This window comes from Spermophilus citellus (genome assembly GCF_964194105.1).
Source record: "Spermophilus citellus genome assembly, chromosome: 10".
Lineage (NCBI taxonomy): Eukaryota > Metazoa > Chordata > Mammalia > Rodentia > Sciuridae > Spermophilus > Spermophilus citellus.
In genome coordinates, this window is record NC_138197.1 from 38,014,660 (window position 1) to 38,031,920 (window position 17,261).

Below are 17,261 nucleotides of genomic sequence, written 5' to 3' on the forward strand. Positions count from 1 at the left end.
ATACTGGAGGTTAGAATGAGCATGTTCTAGAGAGAATAGTGCGAGGGTAGTTAACACAGTGCCTTCAAGTGCTGTGCTTAGCTGCGGGCACGACTGTTTGGTGTGGCTTGTGCATTTTTGGGCATTATTCTACTTTTATATCCAGGGTTTGGTCTTGGGACACGGTTTCGCATATATGCATGTGTACTGTGTGCTCATAGGATTGTAAGTTTTAGAAATTATAGAATAATTGGTTTTCTAGCATGGAAAGGAAAAGATTGCACAAACTCCAGCCTTGTGGCAAAGGAACCTTACGTATAGATGTAAAATATATCTCCTTGGAGGGTTGGCTTTGTGATGGGCTATAAACGGATTGTTAAACAGCAAGCTGAGGGGCTGTTAACAAGCTGTTTCTAAGAGCATCTCCCTGGTTTGGTCTGAAAAGGTAATGTGTACATATTGCAGCTATGAAATAGTTAGCCTGTGGTGTTTATATGTTGGGAGGGGTGTGTGTGTTCGTGTGTGTGTGTGTGTGTGTGTGTGTGTGTGTGTGTTCGTTCAGTGGTGAATGGACTGAGAAGATAATTTAAAATGTTGTTTATTTGTTCCCGTGTCAATGTCTGCTTCTAAACAGGGCAGTGTTTTAGTTTGTTTTTTAACCTGGTTTACATGAAGAGGTGTTTGATCAGTCACAGAATATGTATCAACCAAACTTCAGAAAGTGTATGTTTTATGATATCACCCTTGGTACATGATAGATGCTTGAAGGGGGTTCTTACCTCAGAATACCTGAATAATAGGTAAGTTGCCTTGCCATCAGCACTCTAGTGTTTGGATTCTCAAGTTCAATAAATCAGGGTTTTCATTATGTGTCTGGTCTTATTTGAACTTCACACTCAGGTGGCATAACTGAAAGCTGGCCCATGCCTGTTTCTGCCACTGTTGGGTCTTTAATGGAAAAGAGCTCTTTCTTGTTACTAGGATGCCATGCTTCCACTACCTTAGCAGCGGCTGTGTTAAAAAACAGGGGTCTCTTCTAATCTTCTGACTGCATCAGTGTGCTAGCCTGGCAAAGCCTTATTATTGTTGTTATGTATGTATGTATGTATGTATGTGCCATGTAAGCCAGCTCCTGCCAAGAGATGTTGACGAGCAGGATTATTGTGCTAGGAGACGGCAGCTTTTTCTTGGTGGAGGTGTCTGTTACAAGAATCTGCCGAAGAGTCATCATAAAGACAGGGCTAAATAAAACCATTCAGGATATAAATCACAGGGGAGAACCGCGCCCCCCCCTCCCCCAAAGGATAGTAAACCAGTAGTTCTGCCAGGTCACCTCTCAGTCATTCTTTAAGGGCCATCTTAAAGCCAGCACTGCCACAGAAGTCAGCCAAGGGTAAGGGTAGTGCATGATGACACTTCTCTAGTCCTTGGCACATAATAGGCTTATCCACAGTTGCTTCTTAAGGCTTCTGGATTCAAAGCTTCGGGGAGGTGGATGTGCTGTCTTTCTGGCACAAGGCAGTCTGGTGCCACACACTACACTTGCTGACCTTCTTCACTCTGGGTATCGCTTACTTGCTTCTGGCCCCAGACTCTGGATGTCTCCTATCTGTTCCTTCAACCTTCATTCCTGTGTCCTTCAGTCCAACCTAGAATGATTCTTGGCCAATGAAAATTTGAATTAGCCACTCCATCTCAGCTCCTTGGTCATGACATGCAAGGCCCTTGATGGTCTACTTTCTAGTATCTCCAATCTCCCCTTCCACCATATGTTCCACCAAGTAGTACCTGCTCTTGTCCCAAACCAAATGATAAGTTTTTATGCCTGGAATCTTCCCTCGATCCTTTTTCTGCCTGACAGCCATCTGTTATTCTTTGCTGACAGGCACAGTACCTGCAATTTACTGAACAGGCTTCTTTGGCAGTGATCCAGTTATAGATCAATGGCTTATTGTCCTCCCTAGTGTGAAAGCCCACTGAGGGCAGGAGTCAGATAGATTCATTTTTATATTTCCAGTGTCTTGTGCAGTGCCTGGCACAAAGGCAGGCCAAAGTATTTTAGTTCAGTGAATTTTTTTTTTTTTTTTTTTTTTTTTTTTTTGTGGTGCTGGGATAAGCCTCTTAGTGTGGTGTGGGATTGAACCCAGGGCCTTGTGTATGCAAGGCAAGCACTCTACCAACTAAGCTATATCTCCAATCCCTAGTTCAGTGAATTTTTTAAAAACCAAAGTATTTGTGAAGCTTTTATTGTGGGCTTAGTGGATATTAGGCTTGGTTATAGGTAACATGAAGATCTTGCTGTTGGAATATTAATCTAATACCCCTTGAGAGTTGAGGAAGGAAGCCACACAGAGACCTTATTTATTTATTTATTTATTGCTGTTCTGGGGATGGAATCCGGGGCCTTGTACCTGCTAAGCAAGACTCTACCACTAAAATGTGTCTGGACCGAGACTTATGTTTTAAAGTCACAACTACAGAATAGAGCTAACACATTGCTACTCTCACTGTATAATGTGTTCCTGGGAGGCTTCTGTACTGCACACACAAAGCATCCACTTATTCTCCCTTTTGAGGCTCACATTTAGGAGAGAAATAGATAGTTGGAAAAAAAGCTTGATAGCCTTTGGGCTGGATATGCCAGAAAAGCTTGGCTCTAAATAAACTTATTGTTTTAGTCAGCTTTTTGTTGTTGTTGTTGCTGTGACCAAAAGACCTGACAAGAACAATTAGAGGAGGAAAAGTTTATTTTGGGGTGGGGGGAGCTCATGGTTTCAGAAGTCTCAGTCTATAGACAGCCAACTCCATTCCTCGGGGCTCAAGGTAAGGCAGAACATCATGGCAGAAGTATATGGCAGAGGAAACTATTGTGGGACATAGTACCAGGAAGCAGAGAGAGAGTTCTGCTTACCAAGAACAAAATATTACCCCAAAGGCGGCACCCCCTCCCACCTCCTCCAGCCACACCCTACCTGCCTAGTTACATCCTGTTAATCCCTATTAGGGGATTAATGCCTTGATAGGTTAAACCTCTTTAAACCTAATCCTTTCACTGCTAAACTATCTTGCATTGTCTCACACATGAGCTTTTGGGGGACGCCTGTATCTAAACCATAATATTTATGTACTGATCTCTCTTGTGGTGTGTGTGAGTCAGGAAGCCCCTGGGCCAGGGAAAGAGAGCCAAGGACTATTTGTGGCAGTAGCCACAGGCAGTTGGTCTTTGCTGGCTATAATGCTCTGGGAACCAGTGGCCTGTCAAGATTGACTGGTGCTGCCAGTTGTTCCCCTCCCTCTTTACCCTTCTATATAACCAGAAAGAAGCTCACCTCCTGAGCCTTTTATGAAATTTGTGATTGCCTTTCCAGGTAGACAGACAAAGCCAACCCTTTCCTTGGGTCACCTCTTCTCAGTCTTCTCCAGAGCCCATGTTTTCTCCACACTTGTCTGGGAGGAAGATCTCTTTGGAGCTTTTATTTTATTGCTGCTGTGCTTCCTATGGGGGACTAAACTAGTGAGAATGATGCAATGTACCACAGCACTAGGAAAACAACCCAGAGGCATGGCTTGTGGATGGTGTGCGGCTTAGCATTTCTGTTTTCTGTGGACAGCTCAGTGGGACTTGCCTACAGAGGGGACTCTTAGTGAGAAACTGCTGTGACTCCATTTTTGAGAAACCAGCCTCTACCTTAGAGCAAAGCCTGTCCTAAGGAAGGGGGCGTGACCCTTGTCCTTGGAAAAACCCACAGAGCCCTCCTAAGCACATACCCACCCTGCTGAGTTGTTTGTCTACAAATAACAGGAGAGATCTGCTGCGCCAGGTGTCCTTAACTCAGTTAGGCTAGGTGAGGACCCATAGCAACCTCCTAGCAACCACCAGTCAGCATGAGATAGAGAAAATACTTGGGATGCCAGATGATCCCCCAGTAGTTTATGGTGGTTGATAATATGTGGGGAAACCATGTAGTTTAGCACGTACACCCCTCATGGCCTAAACCAATCAATTCAAAGGAATCCCCCTCTTGTACTAACCAATCACCCCTAACCAACTTGTTCCCACCAGTGAATGTGCTAATCAATGTTAAGAGTTGTTGTTTGATTTTCCCACGGTAGGGAATGATTTGCTGTGTGATGTTGTGACACATAGAGTATCCCCCCAAAACCTATAAAATCTCACTGAACAAAGGACCAGGACTCACTCCCTGGGACCCCTGCGTTGGGAATGGTTGTGAGTCCAGGCTTGAGCTTGCAATAAAGACTCTTGTGTGATTGCATCGGATTCAGCTCCTGGAGGTCTATTAAGGGTCCCACGAATCTGGCATTACACTAGGACAGTGTCTTAGGGCTATGAATCTGATAAGTGCCAGCTGATATGAGGTGAAATGGACCAATTAGGAGAAGTCAGATATTTTTAGATTTAAGTAGACTTATCTGGGCCTTCCGTACAAGTCCAAAGGGCTCATTTTGTCCATATTCTTGTTGCCATTGACATATAGCTGGGATGTGAGGCTTTAAGCTATGTGAAAAGTTTCAACTTCTTGAACCAACCAGACCTCAGCAACTGTACTTTTACAGTTCCCTCAAAACTGTCACGAGTTTTCCTGACCACCTGCTGGGGCTTTTTCTTCCAGACCCACGCTGCAGCTGCCTGCCTGCCCTGTTGCCCTTGACCTCACCTTGGCTGCAGGTGGGTCTGTCCCCAGGCTGCTTTTCTTAGTCTCTTTGTCCTTGTATGGAGCCTTCGGGTTCCCTTGTCTTTCTCAAAATGAGCTCTAACAAGATCAGGGGATGAGCTACACAAGATTCCTGCAGCAGGTTGGGAGTTGTTACAGGGTGCTAATCTTGGCTACTTGAGAAACAGAAAAGCATAGATCTGTGTGCAAATGTAAAAATGGAACTTTGAGGAAGCCACTGATGTAGAGGCTGGCCACTTGGGGCATGCTCTTATGTACTTGGTATATACAGCTCATCCCCCAACATGCTGCTGTCCAGTTTCCTTCTACAAGTACAACCAAGATCCGATCTCCATGCCTTCATGCCAAGGCTGTGTTGTGCACCCATTTCCTCCCCCTTCCACTCTCAGCCTGACCAGACCCCATGGTGAGCCTGCTCTTCATGGAACATGGAGATCTAGGGCTTAGCACTTGTGGGACATAGTGTTCCTGATAATTAGTGTGTCACATTCTCATCTTGAGACCATCCTCCGTTTAGTTGTGTGGGCAATTCTTAGTTTGTTTGGGTGATTGTCTTAGTTTTAGTAACAAACTTTTGAACCTCTGCAAGTATGTTAGAGCTACTGGTCATAATTTTTATCTGTTGTTGCTTAAAAATTGACCTGCTTTGGAGAAAACTTCAGAACCTTTTTCCATGAGCTGTTGTAGTGTAAATAAGGAGTGACAAGTGCCCTGTGCCATTGTGTGGGAGGGGCACTGTTCCCTCTCCCCACTCCAGCAAAAGTTGATGTATTTTACAAACCTAAAATTTTAAAATTCTCTCTCTCTTTTAAAATTTATATGACAAGCCTTACAAAAGAGTATGCTGTTATATTTTAACAAATTGCTCCCATCAAAAATAAAATTGAGAGACTGGGGTCTTGGCTCAGTCAGTGGTGGAGCGCTTGCCTCACATGTATGAGGCACTGGGTTCGATTCTCAGCACCACATATAAATAAATGAATAAAATGAAGGTCTATCAACACTAAAAAAAAAAACATTTTAAAAATAAAATAAAATTGAAAATAAAAAGTGAGACTGTTAAGGAGTGGCCTCACTTCCAACCAGTCTTCCATGTGGTAAAGGTGACACTCAGTTACCAAGGATGCCACCTGTGCCAAGTGTCTTTTTCTGAACTTCCTCCATTTTTATGATCCCTGACTGGCACTGAGAAGGGCTCATTAGTATGTTTGTCTTTCTTCTGCATGCAAGTTGCAAGGACACTTAAGCCTCATGCTTCAGGGCAGAATCTGATCACAAACTGAGATCAGGAAGAAAATTTCCCCCTGTGGTATTGCATTACACAATCGCCCAGCCAGGTGCTCTACCCCTGTTAAACAAACACACAAGCATACAAGCGCTTGCCTCCATACTGGCCATTTTCAGAGCAGGATGTTGGACCTTGTAGACAGCAGCCTCATTCATTTGGCAAGTCCCTGTACTCTTAAGATGGAAGGAAGTCTCCTTTGCTCCTCCTTCTGTGTGCTGTGCTGAGCTCAGGCCATGTCTTCAGATGCCAGCAACCCTTTTAGCTCTCACTTTGTGGGAGATTTAAAATGGTGCCTAAGTATATACACACCCGCATATGCATGCACATGTACACATATCTTTCAGTTGATTTCTGTAAAACTCGATCCCCTTTCCTAGGCTTTGCTTTAGTTTCTACACCACATAAAACTCATATGCATGCCCAGAACATCAAAATATGGTTCCCAAATAGTAGTGGAATTCTTTTACCACAGTGCCTGCAGTTGCCAATCTCAAGTTTTTCTTCTAAGTAGCTTGGAGGTCTGGTCCAAAGGAACCTGAGGGAGAGGGGAGGGACAGGGACAAACTTTTTCTTCTCTTTTTTCCTCTTTTTTTTTTTTTTTAAAGACTCTGGCTGTGTTGCCTCTTGTGCAATAGGATAATTACCAGCGATTCCCAGGCTCACTGCTTTTCTTCCTTTGCATCTCTATCTCCTGTGGTGCAGTACTTCCTTCTGTCTCTATTATTAGCTTTCTTAGCTTTGCCATTCAGTTCCCCACCTCTCCTTGCTCCCATCCTTATCTCCCTCCAGCACTTCTCCTTTCACCTCTGTAGAGGTATTTAGGGAGCCAGCTTGCCAGCTTTCATGTTCCATTCACACGTGAACCTTCCTTTTCTTTATTAATGCACAATAATTTTGTTCCTCTTGCATCGCATCATGCATTCATCCATGTGCCCAAAATAGAAACCATCACCCTCCAGCACATCACATCTGCCCTGTAAACCCTTGGAGCAGAGTGTACCAAAGTGAGTTCACCCACAGCATTGTGGCTGTCTGGCCCTTCCTGCCGCTTGCTCATCTTCATATCATCTTTTTGCCTTTCTGCTTTTGATTATCTCATGTTTCTTCCCCAGATTACTGTATTAGTACCTCATTGTTCACCTTGCTTTGTTCATTTTATAGTTCACTGTTTTCTTTTCTCCCCTTTTAAGTTTTTCCTACTCTTTTGGTAGATATTCATTCCTGTTCATTGGAGATTACATCAGTTTTTATTACCTGAATTTACTAAATGAACATAATCGTATTTGGCATGAAGCATATCTTTTAGAAATAAGGGAAGAAAAGTAGATTTTTGGCAGCTTTTAATATCATAATAATTCCAATCTTACAAAAACTGAGAAATAGTTCATGCATTAATCTTATAAGTTATAAGTTAATCTTTGTAATTGTTATGGATCTAACTCAGTTTGAGTAAGAAACCCAGTTTAAGTGTACTAGTCTTTCAAATAGTGACCGTAGAAACTAATTATTGCTGTAATTTCAACAATTAATTATTAATTTATGGATGTTGAAATATTTTTGTTTATGATGCATTACTGTGTGCATCAGAAGTTATGATCCAGTACTGTGTGGAATTACAGTTTTCTCCCTTTACAGTAGTTTATAAAGTGTGCTGGGCTGTATTTAAGTAGTGAAGCTGCTTTTCTTTAAATAGCCTTTCCTAGATGCTTTACCGAGGCAGCCATACTCTTGACCTTTTATTACTATTGACTGTAAGGGTTTTCAGTTTAAGGATAGTGTCATCTTATTGACTCCACCCTCCTGTTCTGGGAGAAGATGGAAGAGGTAAGGAAGGCCACTTGAGTCATTCTACTGTAGCATTGTACTGTGTCATTGTAGGAAGAAAGTGAAGTTCACATTCTCCTAACAATAACAGGAAAAAGAGTTAGGAAGGTAGCTTTTAGGATCTGTTTTAAGATAGGGACAGACATGCATACTAGTTCCTTCTTGTAGATGAGAAGTTGCCCTTAATAGTTTTAATATGGTAGGTGAAATATTATCATACCTAATGCATGAAGCTTCTGTAAGTATGACCCTAAGTTTAAAACTTGCCTTGTAGGGTTTTTAAAATACCCTTTTCTGAATTCTAATAATAGTCACACATTTTATTAAAACCACGCTTTTTTATTTTTTTTAAAGAGAGGTATGTAAGCAGGAATTGTAAGTTGTTCTTACTTTTTCTTATCTGTCTTTCTCCTAAGAAGTAATGGGAAAACCTACAACCAAAAAGGGATGGTGGCTTTCTCCTTCCTGGCAGGGATACTCCTTTCCAACTCACAACCTGGTGGTTTCCAAAAAGGAGATGAGGAGAGAGCTGTTGATTTTATGGAACTCAGTTTTAGCCTCCGCGGCAGTTCCAAAATAGTGAGCCTGCTCACTCTGGGGAATCCAGTTGGGTTTTGTTTGTTGGGTTAAGAGTTGGGGTTCCAGCTTGGCTATTTCTGGAGTACCAGATCTTGGAGGTTTTAAGAGAGGCCCAAAGTGGCAGCCTTGTTTCCTTCACCTTTCTTGAGCCCTTGGGTTTCCTGTTGCAACCGTAAAGGATCATCACAAGCAGAAGCATGACATCTCTCCAGTCAGTTCTGACTGCCTCACAATTAATTCAGAAGACAGTCATTTTATAAGACTGTGACAGGACTTACACATTTAGAACTATAGTTTTGAGGAATTTCAGACTGATTCCCAACAGCTCAGCTAAGTGGCCCATCAAGGGTCCCATGGCCATGATTACCATCTTAGAACTAGAACTCAGGTCTTCTGACTCTGGCCAGTGGTTAGTTAATGAAGGCTGTATTTTCTTTCTTTCTTTTTTTAACATGTTAATCATGTTTTTAAAAATATACATATATTTTTAGTTGTAGATGGACATGATACCTTTATTTTATTTATTTTTATGTGGTGCTGAGGATCCAGCCTAGGGCTTCACACATGCGAGGTGAGTGCTGTACCACTGAGTCACAACCCCAGCCCATGAAGGCTGTATTTTCAAAATGTCAGGTCAGTTCCAGTCATATCACTTTTACTAGTGAAGTAGATGAACAGGCTAATTTGTGTGTATTAGTCATGTTAAAAAAAAAATCACAAGTCAGCAGGCCTCACACACTTCATTTTTGGAGCTGATCTATTCTTCCTTCCTTCCTTCCTTCCTTCCTTCCTTCCTTCCTTCCTTCCTTCCTTCCTTCCTTCCTCCCTCTCTCCCTCCCTCCCTCAAAATGGCGAAGTAGGAAATTAACTATGCATAACACGACATCCACTCTTCTGCCATGTTGCCTGTACCCTGTTGGGCTGTTTCAGTGCTCATTTAGGGTGACAGGTGAGTTCTGACCCCCTGAGTATTCTGTTCTTCCATTGAAAAAAGTGATCATGAGGTTGTTGATTTTATAGTGCTCTCTGACTATGGGAAGGAACCAACTCCCAACCCAAACCGAATAGCCTCTGAGATCCTATTAAACAGAAAATGCCCTAAACACTAGTGTATGAAAATGCTTTTCTAGGATGAGCTCAAAGCATTTCATCCTCCGAATAAAATCTATCTGCTCGCACTTAGATTGTTCAAAGGCAGATGGTAGGCAATTGAAACAGAGAGGCAAGCTGGCAAAAGGAAAAATAAAACCACAAATATCTGTACATGAAGGTGATCTATGCTCTTGCCAAACCCCCTTCTAACTTCGTTAACACAACAGCGTAGCAATTAAGTAGCATGGGAACTCAGACTCATATGGCTAATACAATTGTCCTCTGTTAATGGGATGAAACAAAGCTTGCATATAATATATAGTGCTGTTCACCAAAATGCAGTGCTAAAATAGAGTTTAAGAGGTAATCAGTATCATAGCCCATAAACCATGCTACCCATAGCAGAAAGTTACCTTATTGAAATCTCCCCACTCCCCACCCCATGTTAACAGGAGGGTCACTTATATGAAATGTTTGCCATTACAGAGTTACCAAATCTTTGATAAGGAGCCTCAGATTGGTAGTAAAATGCCCTTGGGTTGGGGGAAGGAAGGTGATGAACAGAACATAGGAAAAGCCCAGAGCCGTTGCTTCATGGGAAACCCTGCATTAAGCCAGAAGCAAAAACGATAGACATCTGACTGCTGCAGGAAGGCTGGTGACGAAGGAAACCTCAGCACCACTCTTCACTGACTGGAGGACTTTCTAGACTCAGATCTGGCACTTGTCACTAAACTTGAACTTGAACATCCAGTGACAGAAGGGAGAGGGGGAGTGCTTCAGCTGCTGGAGCCAGGTACTTGTGTGGCTGCTCTCGCAGTAGGTCGTTTGTGGCGCTGATGGTGCCAAGCCGCAGTGCTTGGAGGGTGTGTAAATGAGGGTGTTGATCCAGACTGCGGAAGGGGCAGCTTTGGGAGCAGGTGGGAGTGGTGAAGGAGGAGGGGATTTGGTGGGGCAGGATGTGAGATGAGTTTACTCTGCTGGGAAACAATCTGGGGATGTCCATAAGGGAAAAAATCTAGAAGATCATTGAGAGTGGGCTGATCTAAGAGTCAGAAGCTCAGACTGCGAGACAGAATGAAAGATAGGAGGTCTTATTCTCAAAGGGAGATCACTGTAAGGATATTAAATCTGTTGCTGCCCAAGTAGCTGAGGGGAGACCAAAGAAGAAAGTTCTACATGCCAAAAGGCAGTAGGTTCAAGTCTAAGCCTTGAACTTCTTAGTTATACAAAGCTCAGATGTGAAGTGTCTGAGGGATGCATTCCTGCAGAAATTAATATTTTCCCTGCTAGGTTTTTTTGAATTTGTCCTAAATACATCAGTTTATCTCCTGTGTAAGAGTAACTGTCTCATTTCGTTGGCATATTGCATTTTCAATTGTTTTCTTACCTAATGGTTTCTGCATCGGATCTTGGCCAGATATGCCAGTGACTGCTATTAGAACCACCCTTTTCCTTTCCCCAGCCCAGTCAGGCTCAGTCTCAGGGTGTCCACATTGGGATTTGGCTGTGATTCATGGCTATGATGAGTGGAGTTCAGTTATAAAGCTTGGGAATGAAATGGCTGTTTTATGGAATTTGCTTAAAGCAGGTGTAGTTTTCATTGCTCTGCTAAAGCAAATCCACCCCAGATAATTTTTCTTTACTCAGAATTCAGAGTGGCCTCCACACTCTCCTTCTCTGAAAGGTACAAATGGTGATACATATTTGACACATGAGTTGGCTTTTACCTTGGGGACTGGCAGACCACCCCAGCAAATACAATGCACGGAACCCAGCAAACAATAAAGAGCCCCACGCTCGCGTGGCCAGATCATTAGCTTCCTTCCTTTTTCGCCTTGATTTTTGGGAAGTTCTCACTTGTTAGTTCCATAGGCCATGGGACATAGCAATATAAAATGCCAGAGGATGTTCAGATGGGTGTGTAGAGGAAGAGGGAAAGCAGGAATTCTGGGCCATGGAGCAGATGGCCAGCCGTGACCTAGGAAGGAAAGCCCAGGCTTTTTTTTTTTTTTTTTTTAAAGCCATTTTTCTTGTTTGCACAGTTTTCATTAAGGAGTACCCTAGCTGCAAGTTGAAGAATTCCAAAAGCGAGATCCTAGAATGCCTGCCCTCAAGGGTTTACCCTCCTAAGAGATGATGTTTCTACTGCAGGGAAGATATGCAGAAGACAGCCCTAGATGACAAACACCCAGTTCCCTGTGTATGACCCTGCTCAACTGTGCACGATGGCTCAGGGCCTAGGGGGTTTTTAGGTTGTTTTTGGTGTTTTCTCCATGATGACCCAGTTGTGCAACCCTGCATTCAAGGGCCAGCTGCTTCCTGCTCTTTTCCAGGACAGCATGCATGTCCCTCTCCTAGAGAGATGATGGGGCGAACGTGGGCTGGGAGGAGACAGCTCTGACAGCCGCTCTTTGGCTGCACTAGATGCCAAGGCCCCTGATGCTCAGGAAGACTTTGTGTCTGAATCAGCTGAATCCCTGCTTCCCTAGGGGAGGAAGGGAATCTGGTGGTCATCTGATGAGAGCCACAGCCCTTCTAACACTGAAGAAAAGTGGGCTGTGCCTGCACCCACCCCAGTTAGCATTTGCTGAAGACATTTAATGCATCATGGCCTGTGTATGTAGGGACATCCAAGCCCTCCCTCAGCTCCCTGGGTTGGACTTTGGTTTTTTGCATGCACATATTTATAAATAGTTGTAGACCTCGAGGTAATCACAGGAGGGAACCTAGTTCTCCAACCTGTGAAAGTTTATTACCAAAAGGAGCAAGAATAATCAGATTTTTTTTTTTAAAGATATTCTTCTGTAGCCCCAAACACCTGCAGCTCCCAGGTGTTTTGACATTGATCTCAGAATTTCTCAGAAAACATTCTTTGAGGACCTTGTAGATATTACCCTTTGTACTCCGCTTGTAAAGGACAAAAAATAAGGCAAGCAAACAAACAAAGCCTCAGGAAATCCTTTAGTTATAGTGATATATATACATTTTGAAGTACCATTGTATTACTGAGCATGGTCATTTATACATGTCAACTGTTTTAAAAATGTACTCTTTCAAACATCATAATGTATTTCTCTGAAGTTATTGATGGGGCATTGTGGACATCAAAGGAAATGTTAATTTGAAGTAAGGCATAGTATTCCCCCCATTTCTGAAAAAAGTAGTTGAGGAGGAGCAACAGGTACCTAGAAATGGTGAAATGAAATAATGCTGTAAAGAAAAAGTCATGGAAGGGAAGTTGAAGGTCTGGCTCTTGTTCCGTGCCCTGTGTTTCTCACCCCAGTCTCTGACGGTGCTCACGTCACTTTCCTTGTTATTGGAATGGGCCCAGCCTAGGTGATGCCAGCTGCCAAGTGAGGTCACTAGATGGGGTGCAGGAGCTTGGTGCCTTTTTCTTTTGGTCCGCACTCAGCTTACAAATGCAGGTGCTAAAGTGGCACAGCTGAGCCTGCCTCTCCGTTTCCCTAGTCCCCTATCGCCATGCTGTGTCAGACTGCTTGTGTTCTTCACTGATTCCCTATTCAACTCAGGTGAAAGCCCAGGGAACCCTGACAAGGCTCAGAGCCATGGGGGACCTGGTCCTGCTCACCTCTCTGGCCTCGTCTCTCATCTCTTTTCCTGGGATGAAAACCAACGGCCAGCACTTTGCAGAGGTACCATCTTCTTCCTTCTGGATCTTAGCACAAGCCATTTATTGAAGTATTCTTGTCTTTCTTCTTCCAACTGACCACTTATTCTCAGGTCTCATTTACCAGGACCTCCTCTTGGATTTTCTGGATGAGATGCCCCTCTTTACATCCATTTTGAAACTTCTCTCACATTATCTTGAAATTTCTTGTCATGTCCATCATGTGACAATGAGCCCATGATGTCAAACCCCTCTTGTTTTTGTGCTTATGATCACAGTGTTGGGCACAGGGTTGGTGCTCCATAAATGTCTGTGGAATGAAGGAGCCTGTTGAAAACAGAATATGATCACATATCCCTTCTTTGTGTTTGGCTCAGTGTCTGATCCTCTTCTGAGCCTTCTTATCAATGACCGAGACTCAGGAGGACTATTAGCTGAAGAAAAGGCATGCCTGCAGTACTGTCAGATGTAGCCAGGTTGTTAGATGTTTGCTTACGTAGGGAGAACAATGTGGAATTTCAGATTTTTTGTTGTGAATTCAGAACCTTGAGCTGTACATAAACTGCAGTGGTTTGGTTTTTAAACTGAGTTTCTGTTTATAGTGAACTCCTAACCAAATCAAACAAAGGAAGGTCTTCCTTATCATTTGCTTCTCCCTACAAGGACACTGTGGCTCTCTGAATGTTCCTGTAGAACAGGAAAAGTGATCACAGATCAATTCTAGTTGCTGTCTCTGAAAAAGAAGAAGAAGATGGATGGGCCTGGCTTTGCGATGAACTTTTCTTCTCTCCCCTCCTCCTTCTTTTCTCCTTTTGCTAGTAATTACAAATCTGAATGGAAGTGCTGCTGAGAATCCAATTTATTTCCTGACTCTGAGTAATAGAACATAGATAGCACATGAATCTAGATTCTTTGGGTACACACATGCATACACACATCCACTCTACCTTTGACCTGACATGATGGGCTGACCCGGAGACCTGTTTCTTAAGCAGATGGATACCTCTATTTATGTTTCTCTGACTCTTTCTTAGTTTATTAGAATGCAGCTAAAAGAACATGAGTGGCCTGGAATAACTGGACAGATACTTACTGAGCACCTATGATGTGCTAGATATTATTGGAATTACTAGGATAAAGAAGTCAAGGCCTCTGATTCAGGAGGCTTGCTGTGTAATGGGGTCAAGTTACTACTATTTGCTCTGTAATTTTGGGAGGCAAATCCTTTAACCACTTTAAACTTCTCATTTCTTTAAACTACCTGGTTCTTAACTATCAAATGAGGATGGTAGTCCCTATGGAGGGATTGCTGTGAGGATAATAACACCTATCTCACATGGTGGCAGAGAGTATCTCCTGGGATGTTTGTCAGATGCTACCTGACAAACACCTGTTCATCCTTGACACCTATCAGGGCGCCCTCAGCCCTCTGACCTTCTCTGGTACAGTAGTGTTCTCCTCAGGTGGTCTCTGCTGGGCTGCTGCCCGTCTTGCCTTGTTCTGCTTTGGTTCCTGTTCTTGTGCCTGGTTCTTGTGGATGAAGAGCCACATTGTACTCTCTCTATAATCCTAGAGCTCAGCACTGTGTCCAGAACACAGCACTTGATGTGTTTTTGGTGCTGAATTAAAGAACAAGGGTTAGGAATGGCAGGAGCTCTACCTGACACATCATTATGATAAGCACTTTGGGCAAGAAAACAGAGGTCCTGGAGATCAAAGGAGACCCTGGAGTGCCCAGTTTTAATTTTAACGTTGTAAATGTGTACTAACTACTTTTTGTCATGGATGCTGACCGATTGCCCAAGGTAAGGAAATCTCTTGAGGGAGAGAAGTCATCTATATGTTTAATGCAGAGGTCAAGCATTAGCTTCCCAAACTAACAAATGTAGGTGGTTGGCGATAGAAGGCTCATTGGTTTTATGTTGTCTTCTACACCTTATATGGCAGCAGTACCTTCTCCTTCTAATATTCTCCCCGCTTTGCAGAAAGAAATGTTGCAAGATGAATCACCTTCTTTTCTGCTCTGACCATGCCTCCCCACTCCATTGTCTATTTAAATAGAGAACTGGTATGAGTTATTGTATTAGTAGGGTTTTCCAGATAAACAGAACCAGTAGGAGATATTTCATTGACTCAGGGAAGCCAGTACTGTAGTTCATAGTCCAAAGTCCAAAGGTCAGAGAACCAGAGGAGCTGATAGTGTAACCCTCATTTGGGGATTGTGAATGTATGTTCTAGTACAAGCTGTGAGGCAGGAAAAAAGGGTGTGACTGGTGAATCCCTCCTTTCTCTGCCTCTATTCTATTCAGGTTCTCAGTGGATTGGAAAATGCTCACTCAGACTAGGGAGGGAAATCTATTGTACTGAGTCAACAGATTCAAATGCAGTCTCACCCAGAAACACCCTCATAAACACATATATTTGCTATACGGGGTAAAAATGGGAGTTCATAACACACTCGAATCAATCTGTGAAATATGGTATATTAAGAACTATGTAATGTTTTGAACAACCAACAAAAAAAAAAAAAAAAAAGAATAGGAAGATGGATAGGCCTGGCACCCCAACATTTAATCTGGCCACCCCATGATCTAGTCAAGGTGACATGTAAAATTAACCATCACAATTTTTTTTTTTTTAATATTTATTATTATTTTTTTTAGTTCTCGGCGGACACAACATCTTTGTTGGTATGTGGTGCTGAGGATCGAACCCGGGCCACACGCATGCCAGGCGAGCGCACTACCGCTTGAGCCACATCCCCAGCCCCCCATCACAATTATTAATAACAAATAACATTTGTTTGAAAGGAGAATGTTCTTTTCCATTGTGTGTGTGTATGTGTGTAAAATCTTATCTGAAAATACAGGAAACAAGGGATAAACTCTTGGGGAAAGGATCTTTTCCCAAAGGATCAGTTTTTCTTTTTACCCACCTCTTTCACTCTCCATGTTGAAATAAAAGACTGATAGTAGTTTGGAGGAAACAACCACTCTCTGTAGTTATGTAGTGTTCCAAGTAGAGGGGGCTCTTAGTGCTTGATATTCGAGTGAATGAATGAACGGTTGCATTTTTTTTTTTTTTTAAAGAGAGAGTGAGAGAGGAGAGAGAGAGAGAGAATTTTTAATATTTATTTTTTAGTTCTCGGCGGACACAACATCTTTGTTGGTATGTGGTGCTGAGGATTGAACCCGGGCCGCACACATGCCAGGCGAGCGCGCTACCACTTGAGCCACATCCCCAGCCCCTGAACGGTTGCATTTTGAGGAAGAGCTCACCTTCTTGGACAAAGCTTGCTAATTCTTTGCATAATACTGTCTTTTCATCCTTCCCCTAGTTTCTTCAGACTGGGGGATGGAGTGATCTCTTCTATCCTTGCCAGGCTTGCCTGCCACACAGTTCATGTATAGCATGTAAAATGGTCTTGATGTTTCTCCAATCTATAAATAAATACTTTAATAAAAAAAATGGGGCCATCATGGGATCTTACTCTATTTATTCTTGTTACTCTCTTCTTCCCTTCTCCTCCCACAGGGAAATGGCACATTTAGAAAGAGTCTGCACCATTTGATGATTTGTGTCTTTTGTAGACTATGTATCAGAGCGGGAGCAACATAGTTCTTTGCTTTCAGACATGCTTGTTCCAGACTCCATGAGAGCAACCACATTTCCATTGGCATCCACCATGGCGACAGTCTGTGTACACACACCTCCTCACCTGTTACTCTTCTCAAGTTTACTAATGTCTTTTCATTGATTTCATTGTAGTGTGATATTATGGTGTGGTGAGACCAGCACAGCTGGGAATCAGGACTGTCTGTGTCTGTGGGTAGAACACTTCCCATTCTTGGCCGTTAGTTTTTTCTTGCCATAGGCTGAGACATCCAATCTGATGGTCCTTTGGCTATAAGAGCATTTGATCTCTGAATGCTGAAAGGATACAGGTAAGGTTCCAATCTTTCATACCTTACCTTTACAGGAACATTTTGGTCAGCTCGGTAAGTGAGGATTAAAAAAATTCTGCATTTCCTTGACAACCAAAGGGAACCATATTAGTCCCATCAGATGGAACCTGCTAGAAACAAAAAGTCTATAGTTTTGGGTTATCATTTTATTTCAGATCTATTGATAATAAGCTGGAAATCAAATTGCAAAGTGGATACATGTGTATCAT

At 42.8% G+C, this 17,261-nt stretch overlaps 1 protein-coding gene across 3 annotated transcripts in view; it reads left to right on the forward strand.

Moving 5' to 3' along the window:
* ETV6 (ETS variant transcription factor 6) overlaps positions 1 to 17,261 on the forward strand; it is a 225,605-nt gene that overhangs the window by 12,308 nt on the left and 196,036 nt on the right. The gene's annotated exons all lie outside the window — the stretch shown is intronic.